The sequence below is a fragment of the Cuculus canorus genome, chromosome 2 (genome assembly GCF_017976375.1).
Source record: "Cuculus canorus isolate bCucCan1 chromosome 2, bCucCan1.pri, whole genome shotgun sequence".
NCBI lineage: Eukaryota > Metazoa > Chordata > Aves > Cuculiformes > Cuculidae > Cuculus > Cuculus canorus.
Window position 1 is genome coordinate 92,066,777 of NC_071402.1, and position 13,346 is coordinate 92,080,122.

Here is a 13,346-nt window from a genome sequence, read left to right on the forward strand (position 1 = left end):
ACTCTCTCATCCCTCCCTCCTGGTCCTTGGGGATGATTTGATTTGCTGCAATGTTTGAAAACTGCCTCATTGCGCTAACAAGATTAACTTGAACCTATGTCTGTTTGATACACTGGAAACATGCAGGGTGACTTGGACTGGCTTTCAGCTGAAGCTGAAAAAGACAAGAAATGGGACAGTTGCCAGGGAACAGGCCCAACAGCAGCTTATGTCATCCTCACCAGCGAGGGACCAGCAGGAAAAAATACTGACGCATTCAGGAAAGGGGGAAAGTCAGTGCTTCTGTAATCTGACTGGGGAGCATTAACAGATCTCAGAAAGGGTTCACCCAGAAATAAACACATCAAACTGCATAATCTGGCAGTTACTCAGTTTACCCTGGATAATTTGTGCAACTGAATAGTGCTAGAGAAAAGTCAAAGTCCCAGGGTTTTTTAAGTTGGTTTACAGAGAAACCCATGTGGAAAATACCCTTGTGCCTGTTATGCATTCACCAAACTCTCTTGACTCTTTGTTTCCCGGGTCTCATGGGATTTCAGTTTGGCATACAACCTAATTGTCACTGTCCTTATTTCCCTGTTTTAAAGACATGTTATTGATGGAGAATTATCACAGGAGCATGTTTAAGAAGTGATCGTCTAGGCAAGGCTCATCAACTGTGGCTTTCTATTTCTTCAAGGTCACAGAAGGCCTCTGGTATGCCTAAGCTTTGACATGATGGTCAAAGTTACATTTCTGATACTACTTTGCATTAAAATCCTTTTTAATTCTGCATTCATTGTGTCACATGAAGAATTCTTAGGCAGAGAAATCTCCATGCTGGATCGGAAAGCCAGATGAGGTGTAGCTGGTCTACAAGGAGCATGCTGCAGGATTTTCGACCCTTGGCAGATCTGCAGAGAAGGGTACATGTCTTTGTTCAGCATGGCCAAAACCGTGCCAGCACACTGGCATGCAGAAAGAGGCTGTTGGCAGAGTTAGGGACAGGAAAGAGTATCTCACCAGTAACTGTGAACTGAATTTACCCACTGTAAATATGTGGGTCTCTTTTACAAGAACACGATTTCACAAACTTGGATTGGAAAGGGGAGGCTGTGTACTTTTTTTATAAAAGCATACATGTTCTGCATAATTTAAATAGCTACAAAATCTCTGGGACAACTAGAAAGTCACAAAGGTAAATGGTAAAGCAAACAGAGGAGCAAACTAACACTGGTGGATAGGGACTAATGGAATAGGAAATGGTGAAGCTTTGGTAGATTTTCTCTTCCAAGGACTAAAAGGATTGTAATAAGTGGGATCTGAATGAAAACAAGGTTTAGTCATGGAGAATGCTAGCCACGGAGCAACTGGCTCAGGGGCAGGAAAAAAAATAAAAAGGAGACTCAGAATACTGGCTAGGTGTTTTGAACGAAATCAGGGCAACAAACAAAGGCTGAATGTATCCAGGCTACCAGAATGAAACAGTTTTCCAATATCACTTATTTTCTCTCATTTCTAACTTCCCAGCTCTCAGAACATGACATCTCCTGGCAATGAATTCAGCAGGTTGCTTCTTGTGCTACTTCCTTTCATCACACTTCAGTCTGCTGCCTTTCCCCACTTTTTGAGTCAGAAGTGGCTCCAAATGACCAATTACAGTGCAGATACTGCACGAGCAAAGCAACCCAAATCCTGGCAAGCATATCACATCAACTGATCTGGGGGCTAATTACATCAGTGCTGCATCTAAATATGTTTGATGGCATTAGGAAAGAGCCCATAGATGAATCAGCCTGGTGCAGTAATCCACCCACTCTCAAGTCAAGAAACAGCTCAACCCTGGACAATCAGATGGATCAAAATGGGTACCTCCACTGGCTGTCAGAGGTCTTCCTGATGTCCTAAGGAATTACACAATGTTATGGAGTTCCATCCTCCTCAGCATATGGGTGTTTTAACTAGAGTATTTTCAGTGCATGTTACATTTAGAAATACACTAGGATCTTTTACTTATCAGAAATGCAATAGCTGTTAAATTGTATTAGTTACTGACCTTAGCAGCAATAAACTAGCAAGAGTAACCTACAGTAAGCACTGCTAAATCATAATCAGCTGGCACAATGCAGGCATTTCTGACCATTTGCACTACGCTCTGTAAAATGCATTTGATCATAGTATATAAAAATGTGAGAGTACTGTATATGATTTTGAAATTTACTGAGTTTAAAGACGTATTCAACCAATTTATCATTTAACTTAGGGCCTCACAAAAGCTATTAAACAACACTGTGAGCCTGGAGGCCACACATATTCTACAGCCCTGGAAATTTAAAGAAGTTCATTTGAATCCCTTAATATTGACCTTGACCTATTGAACAAGGTGTACTTATTGTCAACAATTCATCTCACTCTTGACCCTGGCAAAATGCCTCTGAATACTTATGTTGGGGGAGGAAAGACTTCGTGGGGTTTTTTTTTTTTTCTTTCCCCTGGTGAAATGGGCCAGATTTTTCCCTGTTTAGCAAAATCTGGAACACAGATCATTAGAATGCTTTTGGCAGCTAATTTGAACATCAGTGACTCTACTTTGTGAAGGAAGCCTTTTTCTGCCCTAAAGAATCTCAGAGAGTTTTCAGACTACAGTAATTGAAAAATCCCTAAACACTCACTCACAGAGGAGATACACATTACTGCAGGAACAGTCTACAAATTGTGAAGTATTCAATTTACATTCTCAGTACCTCAGGGCAGTTGTGAAGAATTTATATCTTCAGAAACCTTTGAACTAACAAAAGATAACATTTCACAGCAAAGTCTACTTGCATAAAAGTTTTTTAACTCCCTTCATTCTTATTCTGAAGGAAGTGTCTTTTGCACTTCTGGAACCAAGGCTCAACATAGGTATCTAAGATGTTAAAAGGAGATGGAGATGGAAATAGAGGTGTTAAAAAAATTTAATGGACATTCTGCATCTCATTTAGAACACGAGTTCATTATTCACCATTCTACACATGATGTATTCTTGCTCTGAACTTGATGTCTTTTTAAATGATACTTCGGTTTGATCAATGTGCAAAGATTATTAGTTATATTAAGGCCCGTTATGCAAAGGGATTTATAATATGTAGATAACAGGAATGGGTATACCCTGAATGAGGCCAAGGGGACATTTTCTTCCCTATGTGCATTAGCTGTGTCAGTGTATGGTGCCCCAACTAATGTGGTCAACTGGCTACTTCACCCCTCTGTTTACACTGTCTTCATCTGCTAGGAGACATTGCATTTAAAAATGAATTTCAGTGAGTCTCAGACCTGACAAGAGAGCTTATCTTTAAAAAGTAAAACTTTTAATTTTTTTTTTAATAGTGTCACTTCATAGATTACACCACTTGGATGCCTACCAACAAACCAACCAGACAAAAAGCTGCATATTTATTTTGGTCTGAAGAATCTCAAGGGATTCGTGGAAGAGTAAGTACCTTTAATGATGTGCTTAAGTCACACAGAAGTCAGAGTTAAAATCCAGCTGGCACTTGAGTATATCGAGAAGCTGACAGAGACCGTTAAGTCATTAGCATTTAAACTCACAGGATCAGGCCCCATTTGTGTAAAGAAAATTGGGGAAGGAAGGAAGGAAGGAAGGAAGGAAGGAAGGAAGGAAGGAAGGAAGGAAGGAAGGAAGGAAGGAAGGAAGGAAGGAAGGAAGGAAGGAAGGAAGGAAGGAAGGAAGGACAAAACAAATTCTGCTTCAAGCCAGCCCTAAATCTGTGATTACCATATTCATGTCCAACACTAAGCATTATGTGGAAACATTAATGAAAGTTTTAAAATGCAATCATTGGTTAAAGTTTTTTTTCCCCTTCTCTATAAAGAAATTGATAAATGTTTCTATTAACTAATAACCCAGGAATCAACAGTCTTATAAAACTGGTTTATTCAGCCCAGAAAATTAGGCAATCAATCATGACTGATTTGCTCACATTTTCCCCTGCAAATAACTGAGACAAAAACTTTAAAACCAATAAGATAATGCACTTAACAAATTCAGCTGAGAGAGATGGATAAACTAAGATGCCACTGGCATCAGTTAAGGAAAATCTGTCGTGTTTCCAATTATTTGAGCAGATTTTGTATCCCAATTTGCTGCCAGACTGGCTGCATCCCCCACTTCCCTCTTTCAAACCAAATCATCTGATCTTAAATCAGAACAAGCTCATCATATCACACTATGAAAGGCCAACAGGGGATAAATGACACCAGATGTTATATGAGTTTTCTTTTAGGCTTTCATTTCAGACTTACTGCATTCCCCATGCTGCTTTTTACTTGTCAAAAACTAAAATGTGCTTTGATAGATAACAACCCTATTTTCTTCACTGCCTGAGCTTAGAGAATACCATTAAGTACTGATATTGATGGTGCTTAACTAGGGAATGCAACCTGGGACTGCGGAAAGCAGGATCCTGGGACCTTGAGGTATCTTTCAGTCCCACAGATACGTTTTCTGCGAGTCCCAGGGTTTTTCTGCTGTTGCTGGTGGGGGTGGCGTTTGGATACACGCTGTGTGATTTTGCAACACAAAATGTGAGTGCACAGACAGACAGTAAGAGCGAGGAGGGGCAGGCATGCTCGGAAACATAACTCTTAGGCCCATCTGCTGCTCCTGTCTGAGCCACTGAGGGAGCTGATATCGTACCAGAAGACTAACAATGAACTTCTGAAGCTGAACTGGGGCTCACTGGTGCAAAATCCAAAGTACATCATTTTAATGTGCTTTGCCTATAGTATTCCGGAGTCATTGTGTTCCCAGACAGGTAGGGAAAAGCTGGAAAATAGCGGAAACAAAGAACAGCATGCATTGCTCAGCAGCAGTGGGAGAATCAGGCATACACTTTGCTTGCATGGCTGATTGTGCAAGCAGAGTGCATTGCACCCTACCAGCCCAGGTCTGAAGGAAGAAGCTGCTCTGTAAGGAAGAAACCTGATGATTCTACCAAGGTGCAGGCAGCCTTTTAAAAGTCATCTTTGCCATATGCAACGTACCAACTGCGATCCCAGGCTTTATTGTAAAGAAATAAGTTAATAAATAGGTCAATCTCAATCCTGAAGGAAAACACCACTTCTTTCTGTAGTGTCATAAATTGCTTAAGAGTATTTGTAAAGCTGCACTAGCCTTTCAAAATTGCCACAAGTATTTTCTTTTACTGTTAATCCCACAGTGACTGGTGATATCACATCATAGTGGTGTTTCACATCAAGATGATATAACTGTCTCCCAGCTGGTCTGGTGTGTATGTTTATATGGAGGCACTACCACAGCTTTGAATACTTTAGTCTACTGCCTGGGAGTAGCTTGCTTGTCTCATGGGTGGCTGTAGGAGGCAGCAGCTTAACCTCATCGATTTTCCTTCCAATACACCCTGCAGATGCAGTGAGGGAGCATATTCATACATACTCTCACTGCAGCTGCTGGCAAGCAGCTTACTCCAAGGCGCACTGAAGTCAATAGGGTTAGTCCTCGGGAGTAAAGGAAAAGATAAGGTTATGGTCAGCACGAGTGACAGCAGCAGAAGCTCTTCTTTATAGCTCAGAAATGCTCAATCACAGATTCTGAAGCAAAATTCAGCTCCGTTTAAACACCACAACAGCTTTCCCCTCCCAACCCTTTCTACTCTCCCAGTGCACTGTTGCCTGCGTGTGCATTTCTGCTTGCCATCGTGATTCAACTTACATCCACTGATAGCATTACCTTTGCAAGTCATGCAAAATACGCTCAGTGAACAAAATACAACAATAAACCATCAGCTGTCAAGAACCATGACTTATAGTATTAAACAGTATGTTTGGTTTAGCTGACACCCTGCAATATCTACATAGCCCAGCATCACTTGATACTAAGAATGAGCTGGCCTCAGCTCCCATCCCGGAAAACCTTTAGTGGAAAGTAGAAATCCTCACCAACTGACTTGTGCAATGAAGTGATAATGCAGAACAGCCAGATACAGGGAGGGAGTCTGGCAGTGGGTACACCAATGTGTTTAGCCACATCAGTTTATAGATCAGTGCCCTTCTCAGCCTGCTTTCATTCAAAGACCTAGGCAAAACACAGTGTGAAGAAAGAATCCAACAACTCCTACACCTGGAATGACAATGAAGGAAACATCACTGAATATTTCACAACAACAAAACTATGCCAGATTTGCCACATCTTTTAGCTACTTGTACCACTATATCATATCTGTGTTCCAGAGATGGTTAAGCAGCAGCTTGCATTGGTATGTTAATGCTCCCTCCTCCTTGCAATATTCATTCTGAGGACAAGCATCCTATCATCACTTTCCTAAGTGTATTTTGTCTTTCCGATCTAATCTCTAAGTGTATTTTGTCTTTCATAGAAAACTAGCAGAATAGGGTAGAACATGATAGGTTGGTTAGTAAACTAAAATCGACCAACAGTGGAAGTTACTTAGGCAAAAGTATAACAAAATCCAACACCTATTCAAACTATTGCTCCCCAGAAAGGTCATGGAGTAACTTTTTCATCTTTTATAAGTTTCCTGTTATTATAAACATGGTCAAATATGCTAGTTAGCAGATGAAAAGAAAGATCTTCCATCCTCCCATTGTCTCTTTCAATACTAATTTATCTTCCTGCACCTAACTATGTACCTGCTCAAGTGCTTTGTGGAAGAGGAACAAGTTGCTGCTTTTGGATCCATGAGGGCAAGAGAAAAAGCCTATGAATCAGCAATCCTTCATCACCATCCAGAAGGTCATCCCTGCAGGCACCAGAAATACAAGACATGCAGCCCCTTGGTAGCCAAACTAAGCATGGTTCAAAATAGACCATGGTAGGCAGAGACATCAGGGATGTCCTTCATATCAGAATAGAATCCAACAGACTTGTAAATGTGTGTCCTGCATGCAAGCACTCAGCACTTGCAGTCAATTTGACCTAGCTCTCTTGGCACCTCTGGAGGTCCTTCCTGTAAGGGTTTTCTCTGTATGTGAATTTCTCTGGTGGAAACTATTAGCCAAGCTGAAGATTTTAAGTGGAATTGGAAAAAACATCTGTGGAAAGTGCTTCTGGAACTTCTGTTGATGGACAGCCACCCTGGAAAGCTTGTTTCCCAAACTAGGAAAGGAAAATGGCCCTTCTGAGAGTGTGAAATCAAAACAGTTTGAATCACCGTAGCAAATGCTGGCAACAAACTTCTCTCTCAACCAAACTCCAGGCCAAATATTAGGAGCAGAAATTATGCAGCTAACACATTGGTATGACCAATCAATTTATGAAAATCAACACTGTGCTGACATGTAAGTCATGAAACAGGAGGAAAATTAATCAAATCAATGACTTCTTTCACTGTATAATATTCAGTGCAGCTAAATCCCACCACTTGCCTAGGCCACCAACACAGTAAAATTGCCTTGTTCTCTCACTGGCCTGCCTCTGAAAGCAGGCTCCTAATTTAATTATTGCATACTCTCTCTCTGCTCTTATTGTAGAACTATTTCCTTTTACATTTGCTCTGATCTAAGACATACCATTTCCTGGACCGAAGATAAAAGAAACAACATTGAAATACCCCCAGCAATAACCCTCTTAAAATAAAAGTCTGGGAATTAACGGCAGACACATAGGTATCTTTGGAGATCACAGGAGAAATTCTGAATTTCCTGGCATACAATTGTACGAATATTTGCCTTCTCATATCTTTCCATTTGAGAATGAGGCAGCCAAGTAACGGGATTTGAATGCATATTGGCTTGCTGCCTTTGCTGGTTTTGATTTGCGGACTGGCCAAGCAGAACGCAATTAGTGGTTATTGACACCTTTACAGGAAGCACTCATAAGGGAAATGGGAAATTGAAAATGTCCTTTAAAAGATGGAAGTAAAATACTGTATCAAAGCTTGCTGGTAAATAAGACGAGGCTAGAAAAGTGCTCAGTCAGAATATTTGTATTTCTGTATCATTTAGGAAAATCCTATTATGGCTTTAGCCACAGAGACATCCCTGGTGTGCAAGATAGAGGCAGTTCATAAAATACATAGCATTTTCAGCTGGAAAATAGGGCAACCTATTGCTTTCTGTAGATGGCTATGTTACACCCCAGTTCCCATCAATAGAACATAATCTCATTGCAGCAGGCAATACTCAATATCAATGAAACACTGGTATTGTAGGTATTTGCAGACTGCCAGTACCTAAAGGACAGAAAGACTTTGTGTTTTTACAAGGGCCAATATCTCTGGAACACATTTATGAAACAAGGCAGCACACCAAGGAGGCAGAGGAGTTATATGCATGTGTCCACAGAGCTGTCTGCAGGCATTTGTTTGTTCTTTTTCTTCTCTCTTTCTTTTCCGACACTTTGTGCCATCCCTGCCTTATAGTCTCTAAGTTTCACTAGCAATGTCAGTTATGCAATTAGTCCCCTGCCAATTAATGCCAAATTAGATGCCTGCTGTCAGCATTCCCTAGCACTGACAGAGTTGTATGGTAATAATCTGTAACCAGGATAATGCTCTAAGGAGTCTGCATTGTTCTCTGGAAAGAAAGGAGGCGGGGGGGAGGAAAAGAAAGAAAAAAAGAAAGAAAAAGCATGTTGCACGTTTGCTTATGCCATCAGCAGTCAGTGCAAAAATAAAATAAGTTTTGTTGTGCAGTTATCCCAATGATTAAAATATAATAGGCTAATGAGATTACAAAGCTGATTGTGAACAAGACCAATTGTTTTAATTGGAGACTCCTGAATGGCAATTTGAGCTGCTGCCGCTGCTGAGTTTTGAAATATAATCAGTTTTACTAATTTTATCTGATTTCTTAATGAAGCTTGCCTTGAGCAATTGTTCTATGTGTTCTTTAGCAAACAGCGTGTGTCATAACTGCTGACATTAATCTTGATTACTTTAGTTAAAATAAATAGTTATACTTGGGCAGCTTTCAGAAAATAGATCAGAGCAAATGCAATGTTAGGGAGAGATGAGGTTTTACTTCCTATACTTGTTGTTTTTTTCTATATTGCATTTGCAAAGTCTCAACTGTGAAACATCTTTCTTGTGCAACCTGATCTCTTTCAGACTCCTCTATCTTTTGCCCACCCTTCAGAAGGCATGTTTTACTTCCACAGACATAAAGAGGGATAAAGACCGTGTCTTTTATTACAGAAAAATCTTTACTAAGAGGAAAAAAATCCACCAACAAACCCCATCTCAGAAAAAAATACCACAAAGAGCTTTCTCATGCATGAATCTCAAAGTTGGCACACACATTCTCACCACCTCATGCTCCAGCTGCCAGTACTAACACTCAAAACCTTATAGAAATGTTCTTTCTCATATAGCTTATTTATTTTTATGGAGGATTAATATACTTAGGATGGCTCTTTGGAGCTTTCATATTGCATTTGATGGGATGTTGTACCATATTGCTGCTTACAAAGGGACACATAAACATTAACAAAAATAAACAGTAGAAAAGGGGAAATGGGAATATAAGTGCAGTCTGAATTAATGGTAAACAGCCAGAGATCGTTCGTATTTCAGAACTCCTATTATATTATAGCCGTGCCTTTACAAGGATAATCCTTTCATAATTAAGATAATGGCTAACTAGCCTGATAGGTATTATAGATCTTTTTGAGCCAGTATGCTTATATGACAACATAATTTGCATGTACTTATTACTGGACTATAAAATCTGTGGATTTTATATGTAGTTGCATTGATTAGGTACTTGGATGATAAATAGAAACCATTCTGGGAAAGATGATATAGGATATATTAAACATCTATTTCACCCTCTCTTTATAGCCAGCACTGGTTTGGTAATTTAAAAGTGTTTAGTCTAGCCTGGATAGTAATCTATGTCCAGTTAGGATCTAAGTATGTATAATAAACAGTCTAGCTTTTAATCCATATGCATGTATTAATTTCCTTAGACATAGTGTTTTAGAAAGAATTATGAAGTTTTTACTCCAAGACACAGTATTCTGGAACAAGGGAAGGCCATGGACAGCAGAACAAACAGAGAGAACAACTTCAACACGGCACTCTTGAGGACTGCACCGTGTACAAAATAGTGGCATTTTTTACTCACTGATATAATAAGTAAAACTTTAGATTTCCTACTCAGACTCTGCTTCCTCAGTGCTTACATGCAGTACTGTGTGTAACACTGCTGTTAGAAAAGATTTTTATGACCAACTCTGACTCTTATGCAGAAGCTGATGTCTGACATACAGCGTTTTCAGTCCCTGCCCCTGAAAGTATCACCTTTTATTTAAAACATACCTCTTGTCCTGCTAAAAAATCAAGCTAGAAGTTTTGGGGAGAAAAAAGCCCAGAAATAAGATGTTCCTACAATGAACTTTCCTTGAAATAACAATTAATAATCATGATTCATAACCGTAATTCAGCACCTCGTCTAATACAGCAGTATTCCCATCAGCCTGGATCCCTTAAATGCCAAGCAACCTCTTTCAGACATGTTTAAGGCTCATGGCTTCTTCAGAAGGCCTGCTTCACTCAATGAGTGAAAAATACATGTGAAATTGAATTTGTATATTCTCACTTCTGCTTAATAAATATGGAAATTTATACTTAATGAAAATCTACTTTTACCCCTCTCTGCCTTCCTTAATGAGACCAAATTGAATAGAACAATCTTCATTTGGCAGGACGGATCATGAGTGCTTGTCTATACTTAGAAATTTACTGAGATAACTAATCTAAAATGGTTGAGAAATATCCCTACAGCTTTCTGCACAAATAGCTGTTCCAGAGCAATTATTTCAAATGAGCTATTTTTGTAAATTTTCAAGTGTATACAAGTCTCAAATCTAATATCTGGCTGCACTGCATACCCAACTAGGTTTTATGGATCAAAGTATTTGATCTGGTGAATAAGTCACACTGTAGTAACAAAAGTAATATACTAACATTGCCTTTGATTTGCCTTTATGCTGATACACGACACCATAAAAAAAGCATTAGTGCCACTGATAATTTGGCTGTATTTGACCTAAATATCAGTTCCACAGTACCAGTTACAAACTCCTAGCCTGAAACACTTTTAAAGGTACCACACAGGCTTCTTCATAATAAAATTTTTCACCTTTTCTCTTCCTATTAGGACTGAATAATTTATTTCTCAAGTGCTTTCCCTGCAATTTACAGACAGCTAGGCTGCTGTAACTTTCAAAGGTACATTAGTGTCTGATAAGTCCTATTTTAGGTCCTTGCTGTGTTCAGTGCAAGAATGGCTACCAAGTTTCAAAGCTCAGACATATTTCTTTGAGGTCCGGCAGCACACCAAAACAGCAGCTTCTGCTATAACAGCCTATATGCAGCAGACGTGGCTTGATCCTTTCTTGTTACATGTAAGAACCATTTCCCTCAGCATGACCACTGCTTTAATCTTGTATTTTAAACATAAACATAAAGACAGACCTTACAGTATAATCTGCAAGGCACAGTAGCCCTTTAGAAGAGTGAATCGTTAACCTAGAAGCTATGTTTAGGAAAAGAGAACAGACAACAAAAAAAGGAGGAGAGAGGGAGAGGGATCAGTTTTGTTCATGATATAACGTGCAACTGTGATCCACCTGCCTTTAAAATGCATTGCTGGAGCAGAAATAAAAATCAGTATAGGCAGGGCAGGAAAAAGAGGCAATACAAAAGAGCTTGAGGAGCATGGGGAGAGTGGAAAGGAAAAATGAATTCTAAAATTTTCTCTCCTGCTGCATTTTGAAATGTAACACATACTTTTCTGGTAGTAATGTTCTCGTTGCTGTGCTGGAGTAAAGAGACAGAGAAGGAAGGCATTTTGAGAAAGGCAATGCCTCTCATTACACCAAATTATGTAAGTGGGGGGAAAAAAAAAAAAAAAGAGGAGGAAATATAAGAGTACTGCTTTTCCTTGTATTCAAGTCAAGCAGTTTAAAAGAAACTTACGTCCTATTACACCACTAGGTCATTTTTGTTTATAGGGTAACTACATTGCAGTTAACATTGACATATTAATCAATTTGCAGGGGGAGAGCTTCTGGGACAGCTTCTTATTTATATTACTGCCCCTTTTGTATGATGTTGGGCAAATTAAATATAATTTACACTGTTGTTTAAGTTTAATTTACATTGTTAAGTCATTAGTGTAAAAAAAAATCAGATTCTCTGCTCTTAAAATACTCCTGAAAATGGCTTAAATAACAAAGATCCAAACTTGAAACTGATACTCCTCAGTTATTATCTCCTTTGTTTTAATAAGACAACTTTTGCTGTCATTTATATGAGTGTAAAAGTGTATGTAAATGTATCGACATCACAGGTACCTTGGTGGAACAGGAGTATCTGAATCATTTATATTTGTTCATCATGTGTACACGTATAGTTTTCCTTCTCCTTGAACAACAAGGATGCTAGATTGACCCGTTATTGTCATTAATGCTTTGTTTGTGGGTTGCATTTTTAATTTGACCCCTAAGTAATACAGCATGAGGAGGAAAAAGCCTTTAAACTCATGGTTAGGGCTGGTATGGGCTTAGGAAATGTATATTGTGATGAATGATTTTAATCCTTTGTGCAACATGAACTTGTGCTGCCCAATTGTTCACTGCAGCTGGTATTCCCAAATGCATACGCAGCCCATGTGATCTGCATTTTTTTTCAGCCATCTCCTGGGAATCATTCTATACACTTGAGTCACCAAAAATTATTAAACAGGATCAAAGTAGGGCAAAAGTGAGGTCATCCAGTTGGGTGGCTGTTGTCATGCATCCCAGTGTCATCTGGTGATACAGTGATACATCTTATTACTATGGCAGGATGCATCAAAAGGAAATGATGTATGCTTGAAGGGAATTCATGTCAGCAGAAAAGCTTAGGGATGGCCAAGTGCATGCATATAAATGGAGTTATCTGAAGAGACATTCATGGCCAACTGTAAATGGCATGTTGCTGGCCTGCCTATGATGGAGGATCCTCAGCAGTTGGGTTTCCCGTCTGATTGAGGAAATTAGCAGAAACTCTTTTTTTCTATTCTTCATTCAAACTAAGGCATTTGTAAACAAGAAGCAAACTCGTACCAGATGAGAACTTACTTTTCATAATGCAAAGACCAAACTGTTATTTAATCCTTTCAATCTAATTTACCATGCCAGGCATCTCTTCTGTTCTTAATGGTAAGAACTCAGGAATCTGAGGGTTTCTGCTCCTCATCCTAGAACACAAAGTGACTTATTTCCCAGTTCACACAAATTCTCTCATACCCGGAAATCTGAAGCCAGAGGTGAATCAATCATTAAAAGGATTCACACAAGATAAGTGTGGTTCTACCTTCCTATCCTCTTTCAAGCCATC